We start from the raw sequence: 17,462 nt of genomic DNA on the forward strand, positions 1-17,462 counted from the left end.
AATCAAAAATATGCATCTTCCACTCCAGGGTGCTTGATTTAATCATCCCATTCAAATTCTTTATTCAATTGCCCGATGTATGCTAGGACCAACAAATAGCTTTACCACCCCAAATTGTTCTACGGTTTACTGCTCTCCCTTGGGCAGTAATATTCAAAATGTTATTAAAATCCACCTTTAACATGCAGTGATCACTCTGCTTGTTTTCATTATATCAAGACCCAGGCAGCAGTCCGGGAGGTTGATATCAACAAAAATGTAGTCAATGGTCGAGTTACTATCCACTCTAAACCCTGTAGGTTTAGGGGAATCCACCCCTATTTCTTCCCCATTCAAACAGACAAAGCCAATAAAGGAGAGAGCCAAATACCATTTTCTACCTGATTGGTGTTTAAAATGTGATGAAGCCATGTCTGGCAAAGTCTCCCACGAGTCATCCTCCAACCCAGGGGGCAAAAATTAGCATTAAGGTCACTCTCCAGGTGGAACCTACCCATTACAAACAGAATTTTGCCAGCACTGAATTACTTCAGTAATCACTTTAAAGACAGGCTCAAACTCAGCCACCCCTTTGTGCCAAAAGATGTTAACTAGCAATAGTTCCCGACGTGATTCTAGTGAGGAGAGTGCTAGTTCTATGACCCCCAAAGGGTAAATTCGAAATGGGTGTAGCTGTCACCCCAAAAGTGGATTTAACAGCAACCACCAACCCTCCTGAGACCCTATCCGCCCTGCTGGGCTTAGCCAGCTGCGAGAAGACCTAAAAACCGTCTAGCACCATACAATCTAATAGCCATGTTTCTTGGAGCAGAATACAATTGAAGTCCCTTAACATAGTATCAACCTCCAAATTCGTCAATAAATGGGTGTTTTCCCTTCAATTCCATGACAGGATTTTAAGTGCTATGTTTCCCTGCACCAGACCAGTATCTGACCCAGATTCACGATTCTGGTCTTCTCCACAGAGAAGATGTAACAGACGCCAGTCAGCCTCTTTTACATGTTGGTGGTCAAAATGTCTCCATCTCTGTCTCACCCTTCACCCGCTGAATTTAGGACAATTTTGAAACCACCACCAAATTTTAATCGGTTTGAATTACAATTATTCATGAATTATTTCAATATTAAAACCAATATTATTCAACATAGGCCTTTCAGAATGGACCAGCTCATGACCAAAGTCGAATTAAAATGGAGATTGCTCGTTTCCATATGTCCTCGATCTGGGAACTGTACTCTATCCAAATCAAATGAGGTTGATACACTCAGGCTAGGGATATGAGAGAAAATCAGGAGAACATTTCCCTGATTCAATCACACCGGCACATTTACACCCAGTAGACTTGTCAATTGAAGTACACAGGGATCCTATATCTTCCCGTGATTATCATGCCTAATTTGAGTGCATCATTTCCCTGCATTGTTCCCGGCAGGCGATACAACACTTTCTCCAGCCTGACCAGGGGTGCCAACCGGCTTTTTATTATTACTCCCATGGGGAGTTCAGTTTCCCACATTATGACATGCCTGTGTAGTGTGTTCCAAAGCATCAATACCCCTGGCGTGTCTCAGTATGCTAAATGATCTACTAGCACCATTCCCCTGGGTGTTAACTTTTAAGGGCTCATTCTTAGAAATATTAGGAACATACACCTTATTTAATAAATGATCTGAACCCATACCTACTTGTGAAACTGCCAGGCCAGATCCCTTCTCATTGAAACACCCATCCCACTTGGAGGAAAACGTATCAGTCTGGTGAGGGCCCCTTCAGATGACGTACCAGAGATGTACACCCTCATAGGATCCGGAAAGTACAATTATTTTATACAAAAATGATTACCCTCATCAGGGAAAACGTTCCATGGGTCCAGAAATTACTGGATCCTGTTCCATTGGTGTGGTCAAACCTTGTTTGTTCACCAGGTTTAGGGCCGACCCGTCTTTATGTGGAATCACCAATTCTTCCAATTTGTCATCCTTTACCCCTACTGAAGCCATCATACCCACTATAGTCTTTGTTTGAACTCCCATGTCTAGCCTTACCACTGGATTCCCCTTATCCACCTTACTGAGTTGGCCATGTGAAATTAAATGCATCTTCTCCTGTACCGCATCAAAAATCACATCTCCACACTCCACCACATGGTTAAGATCTCCTAAACACATGCTCTCTTCTAAAACCAGGGTCATAACAAGGGGGACTTGTTTTTTAATATTTCCACTTCTAATCATGGATTCTTCAATCGTAAGATTACGTACATATTTTTGTTGAGAGGTATCTCAAAGATTACGTAAATATTTTTGTTAAGAGATATTTCAAATGGACCCTTTCATTACATTTGTTTTACATGTTCCTCCCATCCCTCATCTAGGGTAGTAAAGTCTATTATCTCAGCCTCCACCACTGCAATTGTACTCCCTCAGTTTCAATTTCCGGGCTAAAATCCCCACTCTCTTGTATCACCGGGGCAATCCCCAGCACCAACCACTGAGGTTTCCAATAGCTCAGTGGTCGGTCAAATATTTGGAGTCTGTCACAGAACCTCCCCCTTCACACCATTCGACCCAGTCACATTCTTATATATCATTCCATAGTTCCTATCCATCCCGTCCAGTTTAGTATGCATTGCACTGAAAATCTGGTTATGCGCCCTGGTTTACGACCAGATATTGTCAGATAAATTAACAAAGGAACTGAGAACCATGTTAAGCAGCGAAACTGTAGGTTGAGTGAGTCAAATTGTATCATCCACGTCCCTCATGGTGTGGTGTACTGCTGCCTCTTCAGATTCTTCCACTGGCTCATACGAAGATTCCAGCAAATTAGATCTAAGTTGCTGTTGCTTTGCTGTGTAGTTATGAATAAAATTAGTTAACTCAGTGGGGGAGCCTACGATAGATGCATCATAGGTTTGTTGTACCACACTTCCAGTCACAGAGTCAGGTTCAGTGCTCCCATTATTAACCAGGGCCAAATCCGCAAACTCTATAATACTTAAATCATGCAATTTGGATTCCGGCCGATAAAACATTCTCATCAATCATTAATGAGTGATCCAACATTGCGATTCCCTTAACCGGTATTATTGATTTGATTTCCCTACTTGTTCCAGATTTTTTGGGTAGAAAATCTGTTATCCTTTGTCCTGCTATAGGAGATAATATGTGTGACTGCCTTAAAGATTAGGCCCCGATTCATGGAATTATTTGCGTTTAAAACTGGGATTTGCGTGCCATTCTGCCTGCAAATCACCATTCTTCAAACAGGGATTTGCAGGCAAAATGGCACGCAAATCCCCATTTTACACGCAAATAATTCCATGAATCAGGGCCTTAATTAATAACTTAGGATTTCTACTTTTATGATGACCAGAGCAATCCAATGGGTCCGCAGAGTCAATTCCCTGTTTCAGAAATGTTTTTCCAAGGGGGCTGCCCAGTAAGAAGCTTGTACGCTCCTCATACAAGTTATGTATCAATGCTGTATCAATGCTGCCACAATTATTTCCTCCTGCTGCACTGTAGGGCAATTATTATCCTTAGCCAATTGAAGAGAGGGAGTTTCCATGACAAAAGTTATTTCTAGTATCCGTTCATTTATTGCAGACCGGCTCCTTAAATCACGACTCATCATAATGTAAGAAAGAGCTTAAAACACAATAAAGAATTAAAAAAATGTATCCAGCAATGTGAATATATAAAATACGATAAGATCAAAATTTATTTCCCTTAAAAGTTCTTATTTTTGTAAAATTGAGTTCAATTGAACCAAAAATATTTAATTGAATTCGAACTGAATGGCACTGGTATTCGAAACTGGATAAAATCACTTATCATTAACCAGATCAAAGGTCACTAGCCCCGCATTCTCTGCAATCTCTGGGTTCTCACTCCCATGCAAACGAAAAAGAAGAAAAGCATCAAATAGTCCCACCTGGACGATTTGACTCTGACTCTTGTGCTGAGACAGCTTCCGAAGGCGTGTCACTCACTTGCTGCTATAGTCACTAGGGGCGGCGCCAGACATGGGGGCTTGGGAGGGAAAGCCCCCCCGCCCCCAGTTTGACACAGCAGGCATCACTCTGCTGTGACGCCCAGCCCGCACTCAGATGGCAAGAACCGGTCACATTTCTCACCTCGCAGAGCGGTGTATTTACTTAAGCAAATACACTGCTCTCTGAGATGAGAAAACAGTGATTGAAGTGAACATAGAGGCAGAGGACAAAAGCCTTCTCTGGGAATATCAGTAGACCCCCTCCCCTTGTGTTGCAGCTAAAGACTTAAATGCTGGCTCAGCTTTTACACGGCCCATGATTTCAATAATTACCATTAACTAAAAAAAGTGTATTTGTGTGCATGCAGGGATTGTAAGTATGCATGCATGTATTGATGTGTGCATTCATGCGAGGGAATGTGTAAGTGGGATGGTAATGGTAATTTTTATTTGTATATATTTCTACAAAAGGAAGGAACAGTCAACACATTCCCCTCCGATAGCAATTTCAAGACACAGCCCTTGAACAAATATAGGCTGCATTCTGTGTTTCAAATCATCATCAGAAAACATTTTCTTCACAAAATATCATTTTTAATATATTAATCTTTTGTTAAGCACAGGTAATACAAAAATTATTAAAACACATATACACACCACATAGTCATATACAAAGTAAAAACACTACCACCTCACAGTATCGCAACTAGTATGCTGAAATATTCAACCAGCATACCACACTATTGGCAACTCAATAAATCTCATTTTCCATTGTGTGACAAAGCCCAACTTATATAAGTTTCAGTCCTCTGTGTTCGATGTAACCGGACATTCATCAGGGGCAGAAGTAGTCCTGTGCTTTAGGTAGAATCTTCCTATTCATACACCAATTGCTATCTCTAAGGATGAAAAACAAACAAACATATCACTAATACGGGCATAATAGGTTAAATTTATACACCATAGCCAATCCCTCATCACCACAAGGGTATCAGATATACCGTAAATCATATACCTGAACTAAGGTATCAAGAATTACATGTCTTGTACCTAACAAGTCAGACACATTCTGACTCTTCACTACTAGTATAGGCAAAAAACACTATAGAGTACCGTGAATAGTCTATTGATAAACCATAATCCAATCTCCCCAATTAATACTGACAGGGCCAATACCCCAATCATAGGTAATTGCAACATGTCCAATAACGTGGGAGTCATATTAGAATTAAAGATTTTATAGCAAAATTACTCGGCAGTGTGTTTATGCAGCCCAATGGGTCTGCCTAATCCTGGAAGTTCTCACCTCCCTCGGGCTATTCCAAGAGTCCTCCAATCTGCAGTCAATGTAGCGTCCCGAAGAAACTGGCCTCTTTCCTCTATCTGGCAGGGATCCCACTGGTTCTAAAACAAATGAGACCCGAGTAAGCACCACATAATGGAAACAATGTCAGTGAAGCACTCCCTGACACAATCCTCAATTTCTCAAACCAATATGTCGTGGCGCTCAACATATCCAATAACGTGGGAGTCATATTAGAATTAAAGATTTTATAACTAAATTACTCGGCAGTGTATTTATGCAGCCCAATGGGTCTGCCTAATACTGGAAGTTCTCACCTCCCTCGGGCTATTCCAAGAGTCCTCCAAACTGCAGTCAATGTAGCGTCCCGAAGAAACTGGCCTCTTTCCTCTATCTGGCAGGGATCCCACTAGTTCTAAAACAAATGAGACCCGAGTAAGCACCTCATAATGGAAACAATGTCAGTGAGGCACTACCTGACACAATCCTCAATTTCTCAAACCAATATGTCGTGGCGCTCACCTATTACGGGAAAGTTGCCTGTCCCATCATGCAATAAATGTAGAAACCTAGAATCCAAATACGGCAACCAGCGGACAAAAACTCTGTTTTTACCGGCGTTCAGACGTTCAAACAAGACCATTGCAAGAAGAACATCTACAACGTCATGACGGCATCGCGCTGAATGGCGCGCGATGACGTCACACGTCGTAACATACGCACAAGCCAGGCAAAGTCAGGCAAAAAGTCAGGGCAAGGAAAACGAGGCTAACAAAGTGCAATCCATTAGAGATGCGCCAGAAACGGGCTGACTGCTCCACAGTATTACTCTGGAAACCTGGCGGGCCAATCGGACACTTTCTAACCGTCAGCAACCAGTACACAGTTCTATCTCTGATGTACAATCCGGGTAATCGGGAACACACAGAGAAGCAAAGAAGGGCAAACCTCATGGAGCGGGTATAAATAAGAAAGGAGCAAAAATCAATACGCGCGGCCATAACATTATGGTGATTAACATTCTTCTTCACTCGTGAACCTAAGAACAAATCAGGCTACCAACAGAAAGTGCAACAATCACATGTCCTTAATAAACCCGAGACATTCTTATTTAATATTGTGCCACTCAATATTCTCGTTCAAACCTGTAATGTGGCTATTGCAGAGAAAAATTAACTTCTGCTCCAAATTAATTAATTTCCTATTGATTTCGTCTTGGGAACTACCCCTAATCTTTTTGAGTATACACCATTGGAAATCAGAGAATGAATGTCCTCTCTCATCAAAATGTTTAACTAACGGAGCTTTATCGATATGGTTCTTTAGGCAACTCCTATGTTCGATCATGCGAGTCTTGCACTTTCTGTTAGTTTTACCTATGTAAATTAAATCACATGGACATTTGATCATGTAGATCACATTTTCAGTTTTACAGTTTGTGTGTTCTTTTAGAACCCATTCATAAGGAAGTCCCAAATTGACAGATGTCATCTTTTTAGTAAGGGGGCACATAACACATTCCCCGCAAGGATGATGACCCATTACTCGTGGCAAACCCCACAACGTACTTTGAGCAACCTCTTTGTCTCTCTCCTTTTGTACCTCGTTTTTCATTACAAGATTTCGAATGTTGGTGCTCTTTTTAAAGGCTATCAACGGCAGTGGGCCGTTCATAGTTTTTTTCCAATTTTTGTGTATAATGTTCTTAATCTTATACGACATATTGCTAAAGGTGTTAACAAACACCAATGGGGTATCTTGTTTAGCAATGTCTTTGTTTTTCTTTTCCAAAAGAGCTTCCCGGTTGTTATTGAAAGCTCGTTTGGCAGATAACCTAATGACCTTTCTCGGGTAACCCCTGTCAAGTAGTTTGTTCATTAATATATTCGCTCCAACTTCATAGTCATGTTTGGTGCTGCTGTTACGTTTCAACCGCAAAAATTGTCCAAAGGGCAAATTGTCCCGGATATGCTTGGCGTGATGGCTTCTGTAATGTAATAAAGCATTTTTGTCAGTGCTCTTGACAAACGGCTTAACCCCAAGTTGGTTATTGTGGTGGTAAATTGTCAGATCTAAATAATTCACCTCCATAGAACTCATGACAGCAGTAAATTTCAGATATCTATTCTGATTGTTTAACCACATCAAAAAATTGTTGGCTTCGTCCAATGAACCATGCCATAACATGAAAACATCATCGATGTATCTTAGCCATTGAGTTATCTGTTGTTTAAAAGGATTGATGTCCGAATAAATCACTGTTCGTTCAACCATATCTACATACAAATTAGCCAAATTCGGAGCCATGGCAGCACCCATGGCTGTGCCCTCTATCTGAAGGTAGAATTGGCCCAAGAATTGGAAAAAGTTGTTTGTTAAAGCTGTTTCTGTGCACCATAGGATAAAGGCGTTGCTGACAGGGTGAGTATCTTCCCGCTGAAGCAAAGTTTCCTCAACCACTTTTAAGGTGGCTTGTTGCGGAATATTTGTATATAAAGATTGAATATCCAAACAAATGAGTATATCCTGGGATAGATCAAAATTCAGCCCTTCAATTTTAATAATAGCGTCTCTAGTGTCTTGGACATAGCTCTTCATTTTCATTACGAAAGGACGTAAAAAGATATCTACAAATTTCGATAAAGGTTCCAAAATGGAATTAACGCCGGATACAATAGGTCTACCCGGGGGTCTCGCCAGGTCCTTGTGGATTTTAGGTAGAATATAAAAGATGGGAATTCTCGCTGTCTCTCTGGTTAAATATTCCCCTTCCTGTTTGCTAATCTGTCTTAAATCAACAGCTTTGTCAACTTTCTCCTTTATCAATTTAATGAGGTCCGGGCTAGGATCTTGATCAATTTTCCTATAGCTGCTGTTATCTGCCAATAGTCTGTGACATTCTTCAATATAGTCCTTTTTATTCATGAGGACTATAGCCCCTCCTTTATCAGCCTGGCGAATGACAATCTTCTCATTTTTACCTAGGCTCTTTAGCATAGCAATTTCTTGTTGACTCAAATTAGAGTTTTTAGGAATGCCCTTGGTTTCAAGTTTCTTTAATTCCTGTAAAACCTTCTTTTCAAAAACCACTGATTCAGGAGAATTAGTATGGTGAGGTGGGCTCCAAGTAGAGGGATTCCTTAGACCACTATAATTAATATGTGGACTGGCCGGTTGATCATCAAAACATTCTCTTAGATGTATCTTACGCATGAAAGCACTAAACTCTAGCCTAAATTCAAAAGGATTGTGATGTTTAGATATTACAAAATTCAGGCCTTTATTGAGACATCGTTCTTCATCCTTGGTCAAAATAACACTAGACAAATTAACTACCAGCCCCGGTAACTGCGTGTTTGCATTCTGTCTGTCTGCCATTCCTGACGACTGTTCCCTCTGCCCAAAAAAGGTTGACGTCTTGATCCATTCCTGGCTGCTGTATTGCGACCCCTCTGTACAGCAGTGTTCTTATTTCTTCCTCTTTGCCCTACACCATTCTTTTCTTCATCCTCGCCAGGTGTACTTCCTTCCTCACTTGAACTATATGATGTATTTCTAAATCTTACCCTACGGTTAGGTCTCTGACCTCCCGTGGGTGCTCCAAAATTGTAGTCTTTAGTAACATATTGGAAGGCCTTCTCATGAGCAAAGTTAGTAAGATCTTTTTTTAGTCTTTTGACTCTCACTACACTAGATTCCGTTTTAAATGTTTGCATGTCTTTCATGTGGGCTTCTAATTTCGTTTTGAATACTTCAATATCGAAATTCTTTTTCATTTCTTCTTCTAATCCTTTCAAATCTACCAGGATTTTTTTGGTAGTTTCCTGAGCTGTCTCAATAATAAGAACCAGCCAGTCCCTACCACATTTATTAGCTATGTAGCTCCATTTCAATTTAAAATCTGCGTTATCTAGAAACAGCCTCGGCTCATTGCGTACTATGAGGCCTTGAGGTAACGCCTGATTTTTTAAATATTTTTAAATATTCCAACATGATTATGGTAGATTTGAAAGGATTAGAAGAAGAAATGAAAAAGAATTTCGATATTGAAGTATTCAAAACGAAATTAGAAGCCCACATGAAAGACATGCAAACATTTAAAACGGAATCTAGTGTAGAGAGAGTCAAAAGACTAAAAAAAGATCTTACTAACTTTGCTCATGAGAAGGCCTTCCAATATGTTACTAAAGACTACAATTTTGGAGCACCCACGGGAGGTCAGAGACCTAACCGTAGGGTAAGATTTAGAAATACATCATATAGTTCAAGTGAGGAAGGAAGTACACCTGGCGAGGATGAAGAAAAGAATGGTGTAGGGCAAAGAGGAAGAAATAAGAACACTGCTGTACAGAGGGGTCGCAATACAGGAGCCAGGAATGGATCAAGACGTCAACCTTTTTTAGGCAGAGGGAACAGTCGTCAGGAATGGCAGACAGACAGAATGCAAACACGCAGTTACCGGGGCTGGTAGTTAATTTGTCTAATGTTATTTTGACCAAGGATGAAGAACGATGTCTCAATAAAGGCCTGAATTTTGTAATATCTAAACATCACAATCCTTTTGAATTTAGGCTAGTGTTTAGTGCTTTCATGCGTAAGATACATCTAAGAGACTTTTTTGATGATCAACCGGCCAGTCCACATATTAATTATAGTGGTCTAAGGAATCCCTCTACTTGGAGCCCACCTCACCATACCAATTCTCCTGAATCAGTGGTTTTTGAAAAGAAGGTTTTACAGGAATTAAAGAAACTTGAAACCAAGGGCATTCCTAAAAACTCTAATTTGAGTCAACAAGAAATTGCTATGCTAAAGAGCCTAGGTAAAAATGAGAAGATTGTCCTTCGCCAGGCTGATAAAGGAGGGGCTATAGTCCTCATGAATAAAAAGGACTATATTGAAGAATGTCACAGACTATTGGCAGATAACAGCAGCTATAGGAAAATTGATCAAGATCCTAGCCCGGACCTCATTAAATTGATAAAGGAGAAAGTTGACAAAGCTGTTGATTTAAGACAGATTAGCAAACAGGAAGGGGAATATTTAACCAGAGAGACAGCGAGAATTCCCATCTTTTATATTCTACCTAAAATCCACAAGGACCTGGCGAGACCCCCGGGTAGACCTATTGTATCCGGCGTTAATTCCATTTTGGAACCTTTATCGAAATTTGTAGATATCTATTTACGTCCTTGCGTAATGAAAATGAAGAGCTATGTCCAAGACACTAGAGACGCTATTATGAAAATTGAAGGGCTGAATTTTGATCTATCCCAGGATATACTCATTTGTTTGGATATTCAATCTTTATATACAAATATTCCGCAACAAGCCACCTTAAAAGTGGTTGAGGAAACTTTGCTTCAGCGAGAAGATACTCACCCTGTCAGCAACGCCTTTATCCTATGGTGCACAGAAACAGCTTTAACAAACAACTTTTTCCAATTCTTGGGCCAATTCTACCTTCAGATAGAGGGCACAGCCATGGGTGCTGCCATGGCTCCGAATTTGGCTAATTTGTATGTAGATATGGTTGAACGAACAGTGATTTATTCGGACATCAATCCTTTTAAACAACAGATAACTCAATGGCTAAGATACATCGATGATGTTTTCATGTTATGGCATGGTTCATTGGACGAAGCCAACAATTTTTTGATGTGGTTAAACAATCAGAATAGATATCTGAAATTTACTGCTGTCATGAGTTCTATGGAGGTGAATTATTTAGATCTGACAATTTACCACCACAATAACCAACTTGGGGTTAAGCCGTTTGTCAAGAGCACTGACAAAAATGCTTTATTACATTACAGAAGCCATCACGCCAAGCATATCCGGGACAATTTGCCCTTTGGACAATTTTTGCGGTTGAAACGTAACAGCAGCACCAAACATGACTATGAAGTTGGAGCGAATATATTAATGAACAAACTACTTGACAGGGGTTACCCGAGAAAGGTCATTAGGTTATCTGCCAAACGAGCTTTCAATAACAACCGGGAAGCTCTTTTGGAAAAGAAAAACAAAGACATTGCTAAACAAGATACCCCATTGGTGTTTGTTAACACCTTTAGCAATATGTCGTATAAGATTAAGAACATTATACACAAAAATTGGAAAAAAACTATGAACGGCCCACTGCCGTTGGTAGCCTTTAAAAAGAGCACCAACATTCGAAATCTTGTAATGAAAAACGAGGTACAAAAGGAGAGAGACAAAGAGGTTGATCAAAGTACGTTGTGGGGTTTGCCACGAGTAATGGGTCATCATCCTTGCGGGGAATGTGTTATGTGCCCCCTTACTAAAAAGATGACATCTGTCAATTTGGGACTTCCTTATGAATGGGTTCTAAAAGAACACACAAACTGTAAAACTGAAAATGTGATCTACATGATCAAATGTCCATGTGATTTAATTTACATAGGTAAAACTAACAGAAAGTGCAAGACTCGCATGATCGAACATAGGAGTTGCCTAAAGAACCATATCGATAAAGCTCCGTTAGTTAAACATTTTGATGAGAGAGGACATTCATTCTCTGATTTCCAATGGTGTATACTCAAAAAGATTAGGGGTAGTTCCCAAGACGAAATCAATAGGAAATTAATTAATTTGGAGCAGAAGTTAATTTTTCTCTGCAATAGCCACATTACAGGTTTGAACGAGAATATTGAGTGGCACAATATTAAATAAGAACGTCTCGGGTTTATTAAGGACATGTGATTGTTGCACTTTCTGTTGGTAGCCTGATTTGTTCTTAGGCTCACGAGTGAAGAAGAATGTTAATCGCCATAATGTTATGGCCGCGCGTATTGATTTTTGCTCCTTTCTTATTTATACCCGCTCCATGAGGTTTGCCCTTCTTTGCTTCTCTGTGTGTTCCCGATTACCCGGATTGTACATCAGAGATAGAACTGTGTACTGGTTGCTGACGGTTAGAAAGTGTCCGATTGGCCCGCCAGGTTTCCAGAGTAATACTGTGGAGCAGTCAGCCCGTTTCTGGCGCATCTCTAATGGATTGCACTTTGTTAGCCTCGTTTTCCTTGCCCTGACTTTTTGCCTGACTTTGCCTGGCTTGTGCGTATGTTACGACGTGTGACGTCATCGCACGCCATTCAGCGCGATGCCGTCATGACGTTGTAGATGTTCTTCTTGCAATGGTCTTGTTTGAACGTCTGAACGCCGGTAAAAACAGAGTTTTTGTCCGCTGGTTGCCGTATTTGGATTCTAGGTTTCTACATTTATTGCATGATGGGACAGGCAACTTTCCCGTAATAGGTGAGCGCCACGACATATTGGTTTGAGAAATTGAGGATTGTGTCAGGTAGTGCCTCACTGACATTGTTTCCATTATGAGGTGCTTACTCGGGTCTCATTTGTTTTAGAACTAGTGGGATCCCTGCCAGATAGAGGAAAGAGGCCAGTTTCTTCAGGACGCTACATTGACTGCAGTTTGGAGGACTCTTGGAATAGCCCGAGGGAGGTGAGAACTTCCAGTATTAGGCAGACCCATTGGGCTGCATAAATACACTGCCGAGTAATTTAGTTATAAAATCTTTAATTCTAATATGACTCCCACGTTATTGGATATGTTGAGCGCCACGACATATTGGTTTGAGAAATTGAGGATTGTGTCAGGGAGTGCTTCACTGACATTGTTTCCATTATGTGGTGCTTACTCGGGTCTCATTTGTTTTAGAACCAGTGGGATCCCTGCCAGATAGAGGAAAGAGGCCAGTTTCTTCGGGACGCTACATTGACTGCAGATTGGAGGACTCTTGGAATAGCCCGAGGGAGGTGAGTACTTCCAGGATTAGGCAGACCCATTGGGCTGCATAAACACACTGCCGAGTAATTTTGCTATAAAATCTTTAATTCTAATATGACTCCCACGTTATTGGACATGTTGCAATTACCTATGATTGGGGTATTGGCCCTGTCAGTATTAATTGGGGAGATTGGATTATGGTTTATCAATAGACTATTCACGGTACTCTATAGTGTTTTTTGCCTATACTAGTAGTGAAGAGTCAGAATGTGTCTGACTTGTTAGGTACAAGACATGTAATTCTTGATACCTTAGTTCAGGTATATGATTCACGGTATATCTGATACCGTTGTGGTGATGAGGGATTGGCTATGGTGTATAAATTTAACCTATTATGCTCGTATTAGTGATATGTTTGTTTGTTTTTCATCCTTAGAGATAGCAATTGGTGTATGAATAGGAAGATTCTACCTAAAGCACAGGACTACTTCTGCCCCTGATGAATGTCCGGTTACATCGAACACAGAGGACTGAAACTTATATAAGTTGGGCTTTGTCACACAATGGAAAATGAGATTTATTGAGTTGCCAATAGTGTGGTATGCTGGTTGAATATTTCAGCATACTAGTTGCGATACTGTGAGGTGGTAGTGTTTTTACTTTGTATATGACTATGTGGTGTGTATATGTGTTTTAATAATTTTTGTATTACCTGTGCTTATCAAAAGATTAATATATTAAAAATGATATTTTGTGAAGAAAATGTTTTCTGATGATGATTTGAAACACAGAATGCAGCCTATATTTGTTCAAGGGCTGTGTCTTGAAATTGCTATCGGAGGGGAATGTGTTGACTGTTCCTTCCTTTTGTAGAAATATATATCTCATATCCTCACGTAGTAGGAGGGAATATCACCAAAGTGTGGGGTTTCCCCTGCAGAATAATTCCAATTTTTATTTGTATAGCACCTATAAACAAGACAAGTGTTTCAAAGCACTTAAGGAGGTTGGGAACATGGGGAAAAACAGTCGTTCAGAGCTCTTGACATTCTGAGTAAGTGCAAGTAATACGGTTAACAGTTGAGACACAGCAAATAGGTCTGACGATGATTCTGCAGACAGAACGATCTTCAGGCAAGATGCATTCTGATCGCGCAAGTGCATAGACGGTTACAGGGGAAAGGGGGGTTGAGGAGGGGGACAAGTCCTGGGTGCTGAGGGGGTCCAAGTGGACCCAGTCGGTGGAGACTGGGGTAAGTGCAGAGGGAGCAACTCTCTTGGGTCTTTTTCTCAGTGCATTGCTGATGAAGCGAGTGCAGGGCCCGGAGGCGAGTGCAAGAGGACTGAAGGGGTGCCAGGGACCTGTGAGATCTGAGGTACACCAGGCGGCCAGTCAGCAAACTGTATGGAAATGGAGGGAGAGGGGGAAAGAGCAGAGAGATAGGTTAGCAGGGTAGAGGGAGAGAGAAGGAAGATGAGAAGAGGAAAGTCTTGGGTTTCTGGAACTTAAGGAGATCAGGCTCAAGACGGAGAGCAGCAGGGAGGCTATTCAAGAGGGAGGCCCCTGCTGAGTATAATAATAATAATAATTAGGCTTTTATATAGCGCTACAAACCCTCAGGTATCTGAGCGCTGCTTATTATTACCCACGGAGGGCTCGGGAGGGACAGTATTTAGGTAGGCATTGTTGCAGATAGATGGCCCCAAGGCCCGAAAAAAACTTGTGGACGATGCAGAAGGTCTTGAACTTGATCCTTGCAGCCACGGGGAGCCAGTGGAGGTATGTCAGCGCCAGGGAGATGCAGTGCCTGGGCTTGAGGCCAAGGATACGTCTTGCAGTTCTGTTCTGGATGAGTTGCAGAGGGTGCAGAGCAGAAACAGGAAGGTTGAGGAAGAGGCTGTTGCAGTAGTCCAGCCTAGAAAGACCCATGGCTCTGGAGACAGTGACGGTAGACAGTGAAAAAGTCAAAAACATTATGTCGAAAGACATAATGTCAGAAAAAAAATTCGAAACATTTTTTTGGGAATGTTTTCTTTTTTTATTTACATGTTTGTTTTGGGTTCCACGAGTAAAAAAAAGGGGTAAAACAAAAAAAAATCAAAAAAGGGGTGTTGGGGGGGGGAGGGGGAACCCCCCCATTTCGAACAAAAAGCTATTAAAAATAGACATTCTAATTTTTTTTTTCGACATTATGACTTTCGACATAATGTCATTCGAATGTATCACTATAAACCGACAGTGAGCCACTGGGGGAAAGTGAGAAAAGGTAGAGTACCTCTGAGGGGGTGAAGCTGATGGTTAGACTTTTTAGAGATGTCCGAAATGTCAGTGGAGAAGGAGAGAGTGGGGTCGAAGATGACCCTAAGGTTTTTGACTCGCAGGTGGGTGCGGGCGCAGGGCGAAGGAAGGTCGGCCAGAATGAAAGTGGAAAAGCAGGGGTCCCAATGCAAATGATCTCAGTCTTACTGGCACACCAAGACTGGATAGCGGTCAGACAATCAGATATAAGCGAGGAGGAAGAGGCGACTGGGGGTAGCCTGAAAGATAGTTGCGTGTCATTATCGGAACACTGGAAGTTATAGGTGAAAGAGGCAATCACACGTGCCAAGGCAGCCATATAGAGGTTGGAGAACCAGGGGGATAGGTTAGATCCATGGGGAAAGACACAAGTTGAAAGAGCGATAATCGGAAGAAAGGCTCCAAGCTCCACCTGGCATGGGTGGTCAGAGATAAAGGAGGTTAACAACGCCAGAGCCTGACCTGTAGTTCCCAGGGTGTCCCGGAGACATGCGATCAGGATGTTGTGGTTAACTGTATCAAAGGCAGAGGAGAGGTCAAGGAGAATGAGGACAGAGGGAGTGTTAGTGTTAATGTTTGAGAGCATGTTGTTTGTATGCTAGGAGGTGTCTGCAAGTGCACACCTATGAATGAATGCAGTGTGAATGGTGTACATGGGTGTGACTGCGCGTGTTAATGATTGTGCAGTCTAAATCATATGGGTGCCCCTGTGTGACTGGTGGATGAATGTGTTTATATCTCTGTGTGTATCTATGAGTATGCAAGCTGGGGCCTGGGGAGGGGCATTGGAGCATGAAAACATTTTGACAAGAGCATGGCATGTTTTACTGCCATTTTTGGGCAAAGGAAAGAGACAACTTGAGTGTTTTTATGTGATGATGGGGTTGGAGTGGGGGTGAGCGGAATGCTACAGTGGGGCTGGCCTGGCAGGGTCTTACTGCGGCATGGAATGTTGGACTTGCATTAAGGTCAAAGCCAACATGCGTGTTCTTACATGGGGAGGGCATGTTTCCTTATTTTTACTTGGCTTTTTTATTTTACTGGTGTTAACGTCAAAGGCAACATAAGTATTCTTGCATGGGGGAATATAACATGTGTGCAACATAAGTGTTCTTATATGGGGGGATTTGTGTAATGATATGCTATTTATAGAACGCTTTCGCCATAGCGCTGTACAGAAAACCTATTTTAATTAGCTTTATTTATTTATTGCATTTATTGACAGCGCCCAAACCTGTAAGTAAAGCAGCGCTGGTACAACTTGGTGAGCCGGAAAAACACAGTACAGAGTAAGAGAGAGGTAACAAGGTGCAAAAACAACATCATATCACAAGGTCCATAGAGGAGGGTAGAGATCAGGGAGGTCACTTGGAAGTATGAAAGGCTGAGTTGGCCTTGTCAGGATTTAACCCTGCGAATCACACTCGGATTAGAACAGCATGCGCTAAGCGGGCTGAGCTATCTTACGGGCTAGCCAGCATGAGCATGTTTTCTTACTGTGGCATTGCATTGCATTACTGGTGCTAAGGCCAAAGGCAACAAAGGTATTCTTACATTGGGGTGGGGGCATTCATGCAGCCTGCTAGACAATCTTTTTTTTACTGTGGCAGGGAGCAAATACAACATGATGAGACTTCTTATATGGGCAGCTAGGGATGTCTGTGGCCAGCAAGGATATATATTCTGACTATGGCATGGCTTTTTTTTCACTGGCATTAAGGCAAAGCCAAGAGGAGTATGTTCTTACGTGGGGATACTGGCATGTATTAGCAGAGCCAACATAAACGTGCTTTGTTATAGTATCATTACTGGCATCATGGAGAAAGCAAACATGAGTATTTTCCTATGTGGCAATAGTGGCATATATAGGTGCACCAGGAATGGATATGTGTGAGCACAATCCATATGAAAATGCTTCTTTACACTTGCAGTGTACTGGCATATAGTGGGCACAGGCATTATGAAAATGTGTGTTGGAAATGCTGCTGTGCATTGTTGGTGGCTTGCCATCTAAAGTACATTTTATGCCTTACCCTGCAAAACCGATTGTAAACTGCGTGGCTTTGTACCTAATTTATCACAGAAAGTGTAC

The sequence above is a fragment of the Ambystoma mexicanum genome, chromosome 3p (genome assembly GCF_040938575.1).
Source record: "Ambystoma mexicanum isolate Mex_15411 chromosome 3p, UKY_AmexF1_1, whole genome shotgun sequence".
In the NCBI taxonomy this organism is placed as follows: Eukaryota; Metazoa; Chordata; class Amphibia; order Caudata; family Ambystomatidae; genus Ambystoma; species Ambystoma mexicanum.